The 12486-nt window shown below is 36.1% G+C and overlaps 1 long non-coding RNA gene across 1 annotated transcript in view; it reads left to right on the top strand.

The window, feature by feature from the left end:
• Positions 1–12486, top strand: part of LOC134756793 (uncharacterized) — a 1394997-nt gene that overhangs the window by 358012 nt on the left and 1024499 nt on the right. Inside the window, exon 4 of the long non-coding RNA XR_010129979.1 lies at positions 965–1043. This is a non-coding gene — a long non-coding RNA (uncharacterized lncRNA). The remainder of the gene's footprint in view (positions 1–964; positions 1044–12486) is intronic.

Genomic DNA, 12486 nt, shown 5'->3' with positions numbered 1-12486 from the left:
TGCCTGTAGGTACAAAGAAGTCAAGAATTGTGTTTTGGGAACCTCTGCCTATATTTCAGAGAATGTATGGAAATACCTGGATGTCCAGGCAGAAGTCTCCTGCAGGAGCAGAGCCCTCATGGAGAACCTCCGCTAAGGCAGTGTGGAAGTAAAATGTGGGTCTGAGCTCCCGTATAGAGTCCCCACTGGGGCACTGCCTAGTGGAGTTGTGAGAAGCAGGTCACAGTCCTCCAGATCCCAGAATGGTAGGTCTGCTGACAGCTTGCACCATGTGCCTGGAAAAGCTGCAGACACTCAACGCCAGCTTGTGAAAGTGGCCAAGAGTGGAGCTGTATCCTGCAAAGCCACAGGGCAGAGCTGTGCAAGGCCATAGCAGCCCACCTCTTGCATCAGTGTGACCTGGATGTGAGACATGGATTCAAAGGAGGTCATTTTGGAACTTTAAGGTTTAATGACTGCCCTAATGGATTTTGAACTTCTGTGGGGCCTGTACCATCTTTGTTTTGACCAATTTCTCCTATTTGCAATGGGTGTATTTACCCAATGCTTGTACCCCCATTGTACGGTAACTAATTTGCTTTGATTTTACAGGCTCATAGGCAAAGGGAATTGACTTGTCTCAGATGAGACTTTGGACTTGGACTTTTGAATTAATGCTGGAATGAGTTAAGACTTTGTTGGACTGTTGGAAGGGTATGATTGTGTTTTGAATTGTGATGATATGAGATTTGAGAGGGGCCAGAAGCAAAATGATATGGTTTGGCTGTGTCCCCATCCAAATCTCATCTTGACTTACAGTCCCCATGATCCCCATGTGTCATGGGAGGGACCAGTGGAGATAGTTGCATCACAGGGGCGGTTCCCCCCATCTGTCCTCGTGACAGTGAGTTAGTTCTCATGAGATCTGATGGTTTTATAAGGGGCTTCTCCTTTCATTGAACACTCATTCTTCTTCTCGTTACAGCCATGTGAAGAAGTGCATGTTTGCTTCCCCTTCTGTCATGATTGTAAGTTTCCTGAGGCCTCCAGAGCCATGCTGAACTGTAAGTCAATTAAACCTCTTTTTTTAAATAAATTACCCAGTCCCATGTATGTTTTTATTAGCAGTGTGAGAATGGACTAATACAGGAAGGGAGAGTACAAGTAAAACTCCATAGTATTTAGAGTTTAATGCCACCAAAATTGGTCTACCTATGCCATTATAAGTAGACTGATGCCTTTGTTTAGTTTCAAGAACATTTTTAAGATGATCAATAATGGATTCAGCATTCTATGTGTATGGTAGAAACAGAAAAAGTAGATGGTTTCACCCTATTTGTAGACTACTGCAAAAACTTTTTTATTTAGTCTTATTTTCTCCTCTAAAAACTTGGCATTAGCTTCTCCAATAGATTGACTATGGTTTCAACTGCCAAAACAAACAATAAACCTCTACCCAAATTAAGACCATATTATACATTCCATTTTATATTCTTAATAAGTTATTTGCAAGCAGCTAAGTGCTAAATCAGTGTTTGCTCAAGAGTAAAGTATAAGAATAAGAAAATAGGGAGAATAAAAATTAATATTTGCCTTAGATTTACTCCAAATATCACCTGATGAATAAGCCAACAAATATTCTAGAACAAATTCTAGTTTTTTTCTGTTTTCCTTTTTTACTATTTATCACCTTTCTTTATGTTCTTTCCATTTTTCCTTCATGATCCTTGGCTTTTTTACTCATCTCCATTCCATTATGTTGCTGTTCATTAGCAATTCAGAGTCACAGCAATGGTTTATCAGTTGAAATTGAGCCCACTTATGGGAGACTTAGGTGGGAAAAGTTTCTTCCACTGCCATTTGAGAAAGGAGGACCATAGGAAAGAGGGTAGACACCAATGATGATGCTAAAGTAAAAGATTCTCTTCTGGAGCTTAAAAATTTATATATAACTCTCCTAGCAGAATTTCTAGAAACATTTGGATCCTCACTTTTTTGTTACCAGAACACCATGAACCTCATTTATCAAGTGCAAAATATCTGAGAAAAAATTAGAGGATGAACTGCAATTACAGTAGGAGATTTACTTGGATATTAATTATCATTATTTTTATTTTGCTTTTGTAGAATAATCAAAATGTTGTTTGGTATATCATAATTATTCTCATCCCTTTACCCCCTAATTACCCCCTTTTCCTTTGGTGTTATATTATTTTGGAAGCTTTCGTAGAAAAAAATTAAAAGTTGCTTATAGGTGAGCTCTCTTCCTTTATCTTGTGAAAGATGCAAAAAAAAAATAATAATAAGAGAATGTGTTAGATATTCCAAATGAGAGGAGAGATAAAGGGGGCAGAATTGAATTGGAGTAGAAGTTAAATTAAATGTATTTTTTGAATGGGCAGTGAAAGCTAGTGTGTATATCCGGAATAGTATATACCCATGTTCCAGGTAAGTGGCAATTACTCAAAGGTCTGCTATTTCTATGTGCACCCAGGTAGGCTGGATCCCAGAAAGCAGGGTACTTAGATTACCAAAAGCCTACCACATTCCTACTTGGAAGGAAAGCAGGAAAGCAACTGCTGATGCCAGGGGACAACATGGATTCAGATAAGGAAAACAATAGCAACAGCCAGGTGTTTGAAATTTACCTGGTTTCTGCCTCTGTGTGAGATATAAACTTCTAGAGATTTATCTCACATTCCTAAAAAGAACTCACTTGTGCAATAAAGTACTGTGATTGAATATCATGCCATTTCCATAGGATAAGGGTCAGAGTGAGACGTAATAGATTACCGGCAATAGATATATACAGAAGAACATGTTACAAAAATATTTAGCACGTCTCAGGTGATGAACCAAGATCAATAAATGCTACATAAGACTATGTAAGGCAGCAAATCTGAGCTGGACAAAAGGTCAGGATTCTGTGGGAAAGAGTTGTGCTAAGGCTAAGTGTCAATCCGCCCTATAAAAAGCCATGGAAACAGATTTCATATCAATGATGAGGTATCTTTTTTCTGGAAGGGTTAACAAAAGAGCTGTTCTATACCTTCACTTTTTCACAAACGGTATGTATAATGCATGTTGTCATTTAATTAATAATGAAAAAAGGCTTCAATAAATGCCATGCTAACTTGAACTTCAAACTCTATGAAATGTGGTCTACACACAAAACTATCCAACAAAAGTACAAAGAAACAAACAAAAAAGTAAGCAAGCAAGCAAGCTAGCAATAATGATAGCCTTTTAATGACTCTTAGAAGAAAAATGAAACCAATCAATCTTAATGAACCAAAATACACATTTATCAAAATTAGAGATGTGGCATTTCATTTCACTTTGATGTCTTGATCTCTTGGGTTTGTCATATTATTGAGATGCAGGGCAGATATAAAAAATCTCCTAATGGTCTTTATGTTTCTAAAATGAGGATGAGATTGTAAATCCTTAGGATGCATATATGGCCTCAGTTGGGTTTTATTGTACTGCCTTAGAAGAACTGATTAACTATAGGGCATGATGATTTGTGTGTCTAATATAGTTACATTCATTCAGTACCAAAGGAAAAAATTACTCTTGGGATTAATGTAACAGTTCCAATTAATCCCACCATGCTTTAGTAGATAATTTATGAGACAGTAATAGAAAGCCCAGCAAGCTTCCAATTACATATACACTAAATAGTCACTTAGTATTTTTGTTATTGATATATTTATTTTCTTAAAGGTGCAGAAAAATTTGTAAAGGGTTTCTTTGAAGTTAACGTAACAGATTTGAGCAAAATAATATTTATGTGAAGAAATGAAATGACAAGTTTGGAAGGGTAGAATTGTATTGTTTGAACATGATATTGATCCATTCTGAGGTGCTTAAAGAAAAATATAATTGAAAGCAGATTTTGTTTTATTGACCTTTAAGTTATAAATCAGAAGTACTGTTTCAAGTGTTTTTCTATATTTCTATTTTAAAATGGAGCTGTGAATACAGATCTTTTTGCTGTTCATTAGCCTTCGTCTAGTTTTCCCAGGTATTCTAAAATCAGACAGTTGACTCATAGCTCACACACCAAATCAAGCAAAATTTGGAAGAACACTTAGATTAAACTCTGGGTCTCTTTTCTATTCCTTTTGTAAAAACTGACTGTTTATGTAAATTTAGATGTAAAAATGTCAAGGGACTCTGAAGTCATTTTTGCATTCAAAGATGAGACCTGTCAAAGCATTATGACACATTTGAGTGTCAGGATATGAATGGATAAGGTAACAGTATCATTAAAGCTTTGCTAATATTAAAGTGGGTTGAATATTTCTTGAATCACCTTAGTTCATCCTCTCATCATGGATTTGTAATATGTGGGAGCTAATGTATAGTTTAAATATAATTCTCATTTGCAGAAGAAAATTACTCATAATCTTTTACTATCATATTTAATCTGCATTTTAAACTTCAGATAAAACACTGAATTAAGAAAAAAAGAAAATTATATTTAAATGAGAAAAAAATAGAAAAATTAATGAAAATTTTTTGTGTTATAAATTACATATTGACAGATTCCATAGTAGTTAATACAGATTTTTAAAAAGTAACTCCTCAAAGGCATGTAATTAATCTTACAGTTAGGTACATTATGATGACTGAGCAGGTCTTTATATGAAGCCAATAGCAGACATCTTGTCAGTCACTTATTTTATTTATTTTTCTCATGAAAATAGGTGAGTACTAAAGGAATATTTGAAAACAAATTCCAACAGTAAAAAGTGAAAGTTCCTCAGCCAATTTTGATTAATTCCATTAACCTCCCAGATACAACTACTGTCCAATAAATGCATATTTATTTACTTACACATACATAGGTTTATTTATATCTATCTCCCATCTGTCCACACATGTGTATACACACACACACTTATAAATATTTTGAGATTAATGGAATTATACTGTACATATGCTTTGTAACTTTTTTCAATTAACTACATGAAATAAGGAGGTCTATTCATATTATTATCTTAGATCTACCTTATAAATGGCAGCATTTTTCATAGAATAAACATAGCAGAACATTTAACTGCTTCTAAGTTTTATGTCTTACAAAATGATGCAATAAATATTTGTGTATTCTTCTTCAGATGTAACAGTATTTTTCTCAGATAGGTATATAGAAAAAAGAGTTTCTTTTTTTTAACTTTTTTTTGTTTGTTTTGTTTTATTATTATTATACTTTAAGTTTTAGGGTACATGTGCACAATGTGCAGGTTAGTTACATATGTATACAAGTGCCATGTTGGTGTACTGCACCCATTAACTCGTCATTTAGCATTAGGTATATCTCCTAATGCTATCCCTCCCCCCTCCCCCCACCCCACAACAGTCCCCAGAGTGTGATGTTCCCCTTCCTGTGTCCATGCGTTCTCGTTGTTCAATTCCCACCTATGAGTGAGAACATGCAGTGTTTGGCTTTTTGTCCTTGTGATAGTTTGCTGAGAATGATTTCCAGTTTCATCCATGTCCCTACAAAGGACATGAACTCATCATTTTTTATGGCTGCATAGTATTCCATGGTGTATATGTGCCACATTTTCTTAATCCAATCTGTCATTGTTGGACATTTGGGTTGGTTCCAAGTCTTTGCTATTGTGAATAGTGCCGCAATAAACATACCTGTGGATGTGTCTTTATAGCAGCATGATTTATAGTCCTTTGGGTATATACCCAGTAATGGGATGGCTGGGTCAAATGGTATTTCTAGTTCTAGATCCCTGAGGAATCGCCACACTGACTTCCACAATGGTTGAACTAGTTTACAGTCCCACCAACAGTGTAAAAGTGTTCCTATTTCTCCACATCCTTTCCAGCACCTGTTGCTTCCTGACTTTTTAATGATCGCCCTTCTAACTGGTGTGAGATGATATCTCATTGTGGTTTTGATTTGCATTTCTCTGATGCCCAGTGATGATGAGCATTTTTTCATGTGTGTTTTGGCTGCATAAATGTCTTCTTTTGAGAAGTGTCTGTTCATATCCTTCACCCACTTTTTGATGGGGTTGTTTTTTCTTGTAAATTTGTTTGAGTTCATTGTAGATTCTGAATATTAGCCCTTTGTCAGACGAGTAGGTTGCGAAAATTTTCTCCCATTTTGTAGGTTGCCTGTTCACTCTAATGGTAGTTTCTTTTGCTGTGCAGAAGCTCTTTCGTTTAATTAGATCCCATTTGTCAATTTTGGCTTTTGTTGCCATTGCTTTTGGTGTTTTAGACATGAAGTCCTTGCCCATGCCTATGTCCTGAATGGTATTGCCTAGGTTTTCTTCTAGGGTTTTTATGGTTTTAGGTCTAACATTTAAGTCTTTAATGCATCTTGAATTAATTTTTGTATAAGGTGTAAGGAAGGGATCCAGTTTCAGCTTTCTACATCTGGCTAGCCAGTTTTCCCAGCACCATTTATTAAATAGGGAATCCTTTCCTTTCCCCGTTTCTTGTTTTTGTCAGGTTTGTCAAAGATCAGATAGTTGTAGATATGCGGCATTATTTCTGAGGCGTCTGTTCTGTTCCATTGATCTATATCTCTGTTTTGGTACCAGTACCATGCTGTTTTGTTTACTGTAGCCTTGTAGTATAGTTTGAAGTCAGGTAGCGTGATGCCTCCAGCTTTGTTCTTTTGGCTTAGGATTGACTTGACGATGCAGACTCTTTTTTGGTTCCATATGAACTCTAAAGTAGTTTTTTCCAATTCTGTGAAGAAAGTCATTGGTAGCTTGATGGGGATGGCATTGAATCTATAAATTACCTTGGGCAGTATGGCCATTTTCATGACATTGATTCTTCCTACCCATGAGCATGGAATGTTCTTCCATTTGTTTGTATCCTCTTTTATTTCATTGAGCAGTGGTTTGTAGTTCTCCTTGAAGAGGTCCTTCATGTCCCTTGTAAGTTGGATTCCTAGGTATTTTATTCTCTTTGAAGCAATTGTGAATGGGAGTTCACTCATGATTTGGCTCTCTGTTTGTCTGTTTTTGGTGTATAAGAATGCTTGTGATTTTTGTACAATGATTTTGTATCCTGAGACTTTGCTGAAGTTGCTTATCAGCTTAAGGAGATTTTGGGCTGAGACAATGGGGTTTTCTAGATATACAATCATGTCGTCTGCAAAGAGGGACAATTTGACTTCCTCTTTTCCTAATTGAATACCCTTTATTTCCTTCTCCTGCCTAATTGCCCTGGCCAGAACTTCCAACACTATGTTGAATAGGAGTGGTGAGAGAGGGCATCCCTGTCTTGTGCCAGTTTTCAAAGGGAATGCTTCCAGTTTTTGCCCATTCAGTATGATATTGGCTGTGGGTTTGTCATAGATAGCTTTTATTATTTTGAGATACATCCCATCAATACCTAATTTATCGAGAGTTTTTAGCATGAAGCGTTGTTGAATTTTGTCAAAGGCCTTTTCTGCATCTATTGAGATAATCATGTGGTTTTTGTCGTTGGTTCTGTTTATATGCTGGATTGCATTTATTGATTTGCGTATGTTGAATGAGCCTTGCATCCCCGGGATGAAGCCCACTTGATCATGGTGGATAAGCTTTTTGATGTGCTGCTGGATTCGGTTTGCCAGTATTTTATTGAGGATTTTTGCATCAATGTTCATCAAGGATATGGGTCTAAAATTCTCTTTTTTGGTTGTGTCTCTGCCAGGCTTTGGTATCAGGCTGAAGCTGGCCTCATAAAATGAGTTAGGGAGGATTCCCTCTTTTTCTATTGATTGGAATAGTTTCAGAAGGAACGGTACCAGTTCCTCCTTGTACCTCTGGTAGAATTTGGCTGTGAATCCATCTGGTCCTGGACTCTTTTTGGTTGGTAAGCTATTGATTATTGCCACAATTTCAGATCCTGTTATTGGTCTATTCAGAGATTCAACTTCTTCCTGGTTTAGTCTTGGGAGGGTGTATGTGTCGAGGAATTTATCCATTTCTTCTAGATTTTCTAGTTTATTTGCGTAGAGGTGTTTATAGTGTTCTCTGATGGTAGTTTGTATTTCTGTGGGATCGGTGGTGATATCCCCTTTATCATTTTTTATTGCTTCTGTTTGATTCTTCTCTCTTTTCTTCTTTATTAGTCTTGGTAGCGGTCTATCAATTCTGTTGATCTTTTCAAAAAACCAGCTCCTGGATTCATTAATTTTTTGAAGGGTTTTTTGTGTCTCTATTTCCTTCCGTTGTGCTCTGATTTTAGTAGAAACAAGAGTTTCTAAGTAAGAGTATCATTTTTAATTTGAAGAATTTAATCTCAAAAGCAGCTGGACTTCTACAGCTTCCTCGATAGGACGTGACTATTCATTTTGTCAAAATCTCCTCAACACTGGATATTAATAATCTAATTTTGATCAATCTCTTTGAATGCATATTGTATCTCATTTTAATTTGCATGTTCTGGATTATTAAAAGGCTTGACAATCATATCTCAGCTGCATGTTTCTGAAATGTATTGACATTTTCCTTGGCATTTTCTTGATGGGTTCTTGTGCTATTTTATATTCTTTTTAGAAAATTAAATATACTCAAAATTTTAACCTTTCATATTATATAGTTCACAAATATATTTTCCAGTTTGTCGCTTAACTTCATATATGGTGTTTTTAAAATAATTTCATTTTTTTGTTTTTTACTTTGAGATAGAATCTTGCTATGTTGCCCTGGTTGGAGTGTAGTAGTGCATTCACAACAATCACTGCAGCTCAACTTCTTGGGCTCAAGCAGTCCTCACACCTTAGCCTCCTGAGTAGTTGGGACTACAGGTGTGCACCACCATGCCCAGCTAGTTTTAAAAAACAGTTTTTTTTTTTTTTTTTTGTAGAGACAGGGTCTCCCTATGTGGCCCAGGCTGGTCTTAAACTCCTGGGCTCAAGTGATCCTCCCAGTTCAACTTCCCAAAGTGCTGGGGTTACAGGCATGACCCACCACACCTGGTTTTAAGACTTAATTTAAAGCTTATATACAGCCAGACCTGTCTTTCCTTTATTTATAGCTTTGGGTTTTGGATTTTCCTCAAAATTATCTTTGCCAAACTAAATTTTTAAAAATACACTACTATTTCCTCCTCTTCTGGAATTCCTTCTCTCTAGTAAATAAGAAATAAATAATTTATGTAATAACTGATAATATATGTATAGCTATAATGTCACCATGATATAAACTGTGAGGAAAGAGTTTGAGTCAGTTAAGTGGCAAGGATGAGTAGAGAAAATCGTTATTTTCTATTAGTTGGTTACAAAACCCTATATGCATAAGTGACATTTGATCTGAAACAAAAATAAAAGAAGAAAGGAGCCATACAGGTTTTGGTAATGGCGTTTCAGAGAGAGAAAATAAAAAATGCAAAGGCCTAGAGTCCTGAAAATATGCACATAACAAGGAGGATAGAGTGGTTGCAGCAAATGAGAGAGTGAGCAGTATCTGGATTTGGTTATTCAGGCACCTGATACAGCAGGGCATCATGGGCACATTGGGGACTTATTCTAAGTGTGATGGGAAGCCACTGCAAACTTTGAGAAAATAATGAAATGATCAGACTTGCATTTGAAAATATTATATCAGGTTATTTTGTGGAAAACAGACTTTGCAGAAGGTGGCTCAAGATAGGGGAGCAAGAAAGGAATAATGTATTAGGGTTTTCTGGGGAATCAGAGCCAATGAGATAGACACAGGTATGTAGAAATAAATTTGTTCTGAGGGATTGGCTCATGTGACTATGAAGACTGAGAAGCCTAATGATCCTCCATCTGCAAGTGGAAGAACCAGAAAAGTTGGTGGTGTAGCCCCAGTCCAAACCTGAAAGCCCTAGAACAAGAAGCACTGATATCCTAGGGCAAGAGAAAACAAATGTCCAAACTTAAGCAGAGAGAACGAATTTGACTTTCCTCCACCTTTCTTTTCTATTTGAGCCCTCGAAGAATTGGATGATGTGGCCACTCACATTGGTAAGGGTGATTTTCTTTACTCAGTCTACCAATCCAAACGCTACTTTTTCTTTTTTCTGAAAATACTCTCACAGAAAGCCCCAGAAATAATGTTTTACCAGCTGTCTGACTTCCTTTCACCCACTTAAGTTGACATAAAATTAATCATCATAAGCTTATCCCTTGTCACCTTGCCACCCATATAAATCTCTTTATACCATACTTAATCTCCAAATAAAGACAATAACAAGGCCATAATTCTGCCTAACATAATACAACTATTTTGTATACAACTGAAAATGCACTGATTCCTTCACCACAAGAGGAGATAAAGTCCTTAAATGATGTTTACTTTTCTCTTGATATTCCATAACTTAAATACCATAATGTTAAATTAATAATATATAAACACTATGATACAAAGTCAGTATATCTTATGTTACATGATAAGGGAATAAGGGAGAAAGAAAAAAGATACTTGCTTAATATATGCATATAGACACAAATGTATTCACAACAAAATAAGGAGGAAACACTCATGACAATTATTTCTGTAACTGATCACGTGGTCATAGCTGGTATTTATAACTACCTTCTTTTTCTGCCTATTCTCTATTCCCTTCTTCAGCAAGGAGCTCAGCAGATCATGGTTCTATACCTGGCAAGATAACCCAAACTTTCATTCACAAAGGGTCTGAGCCATTAATAGTCATGCCTGAATTGGGCTGTTGAAATTTTCCATTGACCTCAATCACAGGGAATAGTAATACTAAGAGATAGCCTAAGGTATCTCTTGGATTTCAGATATACTTTCTCTTACCTTCCTTTCTGAAGTAATAGTCCAACTTACTTTTATTAGGATCAGTCACCGTAGTCAACATCACAACTCCCTTCTTTGGCTGTTGATTTAGGGGAATGGTGAGGAAGGGTGACACAATAGCCAGGTGGCACTCTTAACTTCTAGTTCAAGGGAATCGTTGTGTCTGCTGGTGGAAATGTAGTCCTTTTGGAACTAAGCCCTCCAGGCCAGCAACCATTATGGTAAAAGGAAGCAAAAATTTTACTAGTGTGTCAGTAGAGGTAATAGTGAGTGGTGCCACTCCCATTTCCATCCCTTGATCCTTAGATCTGTGATTCCTGGCTATTAGAGAAATAACATCATATACTGGATGCTGATTTGGAGCATATATACAGCCTTCTGGAGAACCTTGCCTCAGACCTGCAATGTATTGCCACCTATCTGGCTATGTAACTGAGTCTTCAAATGGCCATTCCCCTGTTCGATCAAGCCAGCTGCTTTAGCATGGTCAGGAACATGGTACAACCAGTGAATTCCATGAGCATGCCACACTCCCTTTTCTGCGAAGTGAATTCCTTGATCAGAAGCAATGTCATGTGGCACAAGGCATTCCACAAGTCTACTGATGGTAGTTTAGCAGAAGCATTCCATACAAATAGCAAAACAGTTATTAGGCTACTGAAGTTGTCCAGGCAAGAGATGTTAGTGGTCTAGCATTAGATGAGTGGCCATCAGGCTCAAAATATATCTTAGAAGCAGAGACAATAAGATTTGCTGCTGGATTTTATGCAATATATGAAAGAATGAGAGTAGTTTAGAAGAACCACAAGAATTCTGGCCTGAGAAACAGAGTGGGTGGAATGCTACTTACTGAGGTAGGGAAACATGGATATGAGTTAGATTTTAAATTGTGATCTAATACCACAAACATTTAATTCCTAATAGTTTTATGGTATTTATTTATATTGAGTAGAGATACACTCGCACAATTATTTTGTTCTGAAAATCTTTTGCTTTTATTATTTAATATATTCTACTCAGTAAAATATAGAATAATCTTGTCAAGTTTTACTTAAGGGGAATAAAAACACGTTATTGAGGGCTTAATAGTTAACAATTAGCTTATACATTAATTTTAGGAGAATTGACATTTACGCAGTATTCTCAGAAATAATTATGTTGTATAATTTCATTTACGGTATTTCACTGAATCTAAACCACCAGTCACCACTGGTTGTAAAATATATCAGATTTTAATACAAATTATTAAAATGTGGAAAATTTTAATAAGAATTATCAAAATGTGGAAAAAAGAATTTTAGAACAGATGAAAAATGACAAATAAGATTGTTTACAATCACCATTAAAACTTTGTAATTTTCTTCAAGCAGACATTTCCTTTTTAATGATGGATTTATTCTTTTTTAAAATTCAAATTAAAATATTTTTGAGTACATAGTAGGTACATATATTTATGAATTACATAGGATATTTTGATATAGGCGTGCAATGAGCAATAACCACATCATGGAAAATGGGGTATCTATCCCCTCAAGCATTTATACTTTGTGTCACAAACAGTTGAATTATACTTTTTTAGTTTTTTTATGTGTAATTAAATTATTGACTATTGTCACCCTGTTGTGCTATCAAATACTAAGCCACATTCATTGTTTCTATTTTTTTTTGTACCATCTCCTCCTCCCCCCCATTACCTCACTACCTTAACCAGCCTTTGGTAACCGTCTTTCTATTTCCTGTCTCC

Source organism: Gorilla gorilla, chromosome 12 (genome assembly GCF_029281585.2).
Source record: "Gorilla gorilla gorilla isolate KB3781 chromosome 12, NHGRI_mGorGor1-v2.1_pri, whole genome shotgun sequence".
NCBI lineage: Eukaryota > Metazoa > Chordata > Mammalia > Primates > Hominidae > Gorilla > Gorilla gorilla.
This window is presented reverse-complemented; position numbering and strand designations above follow the sequence as displayed.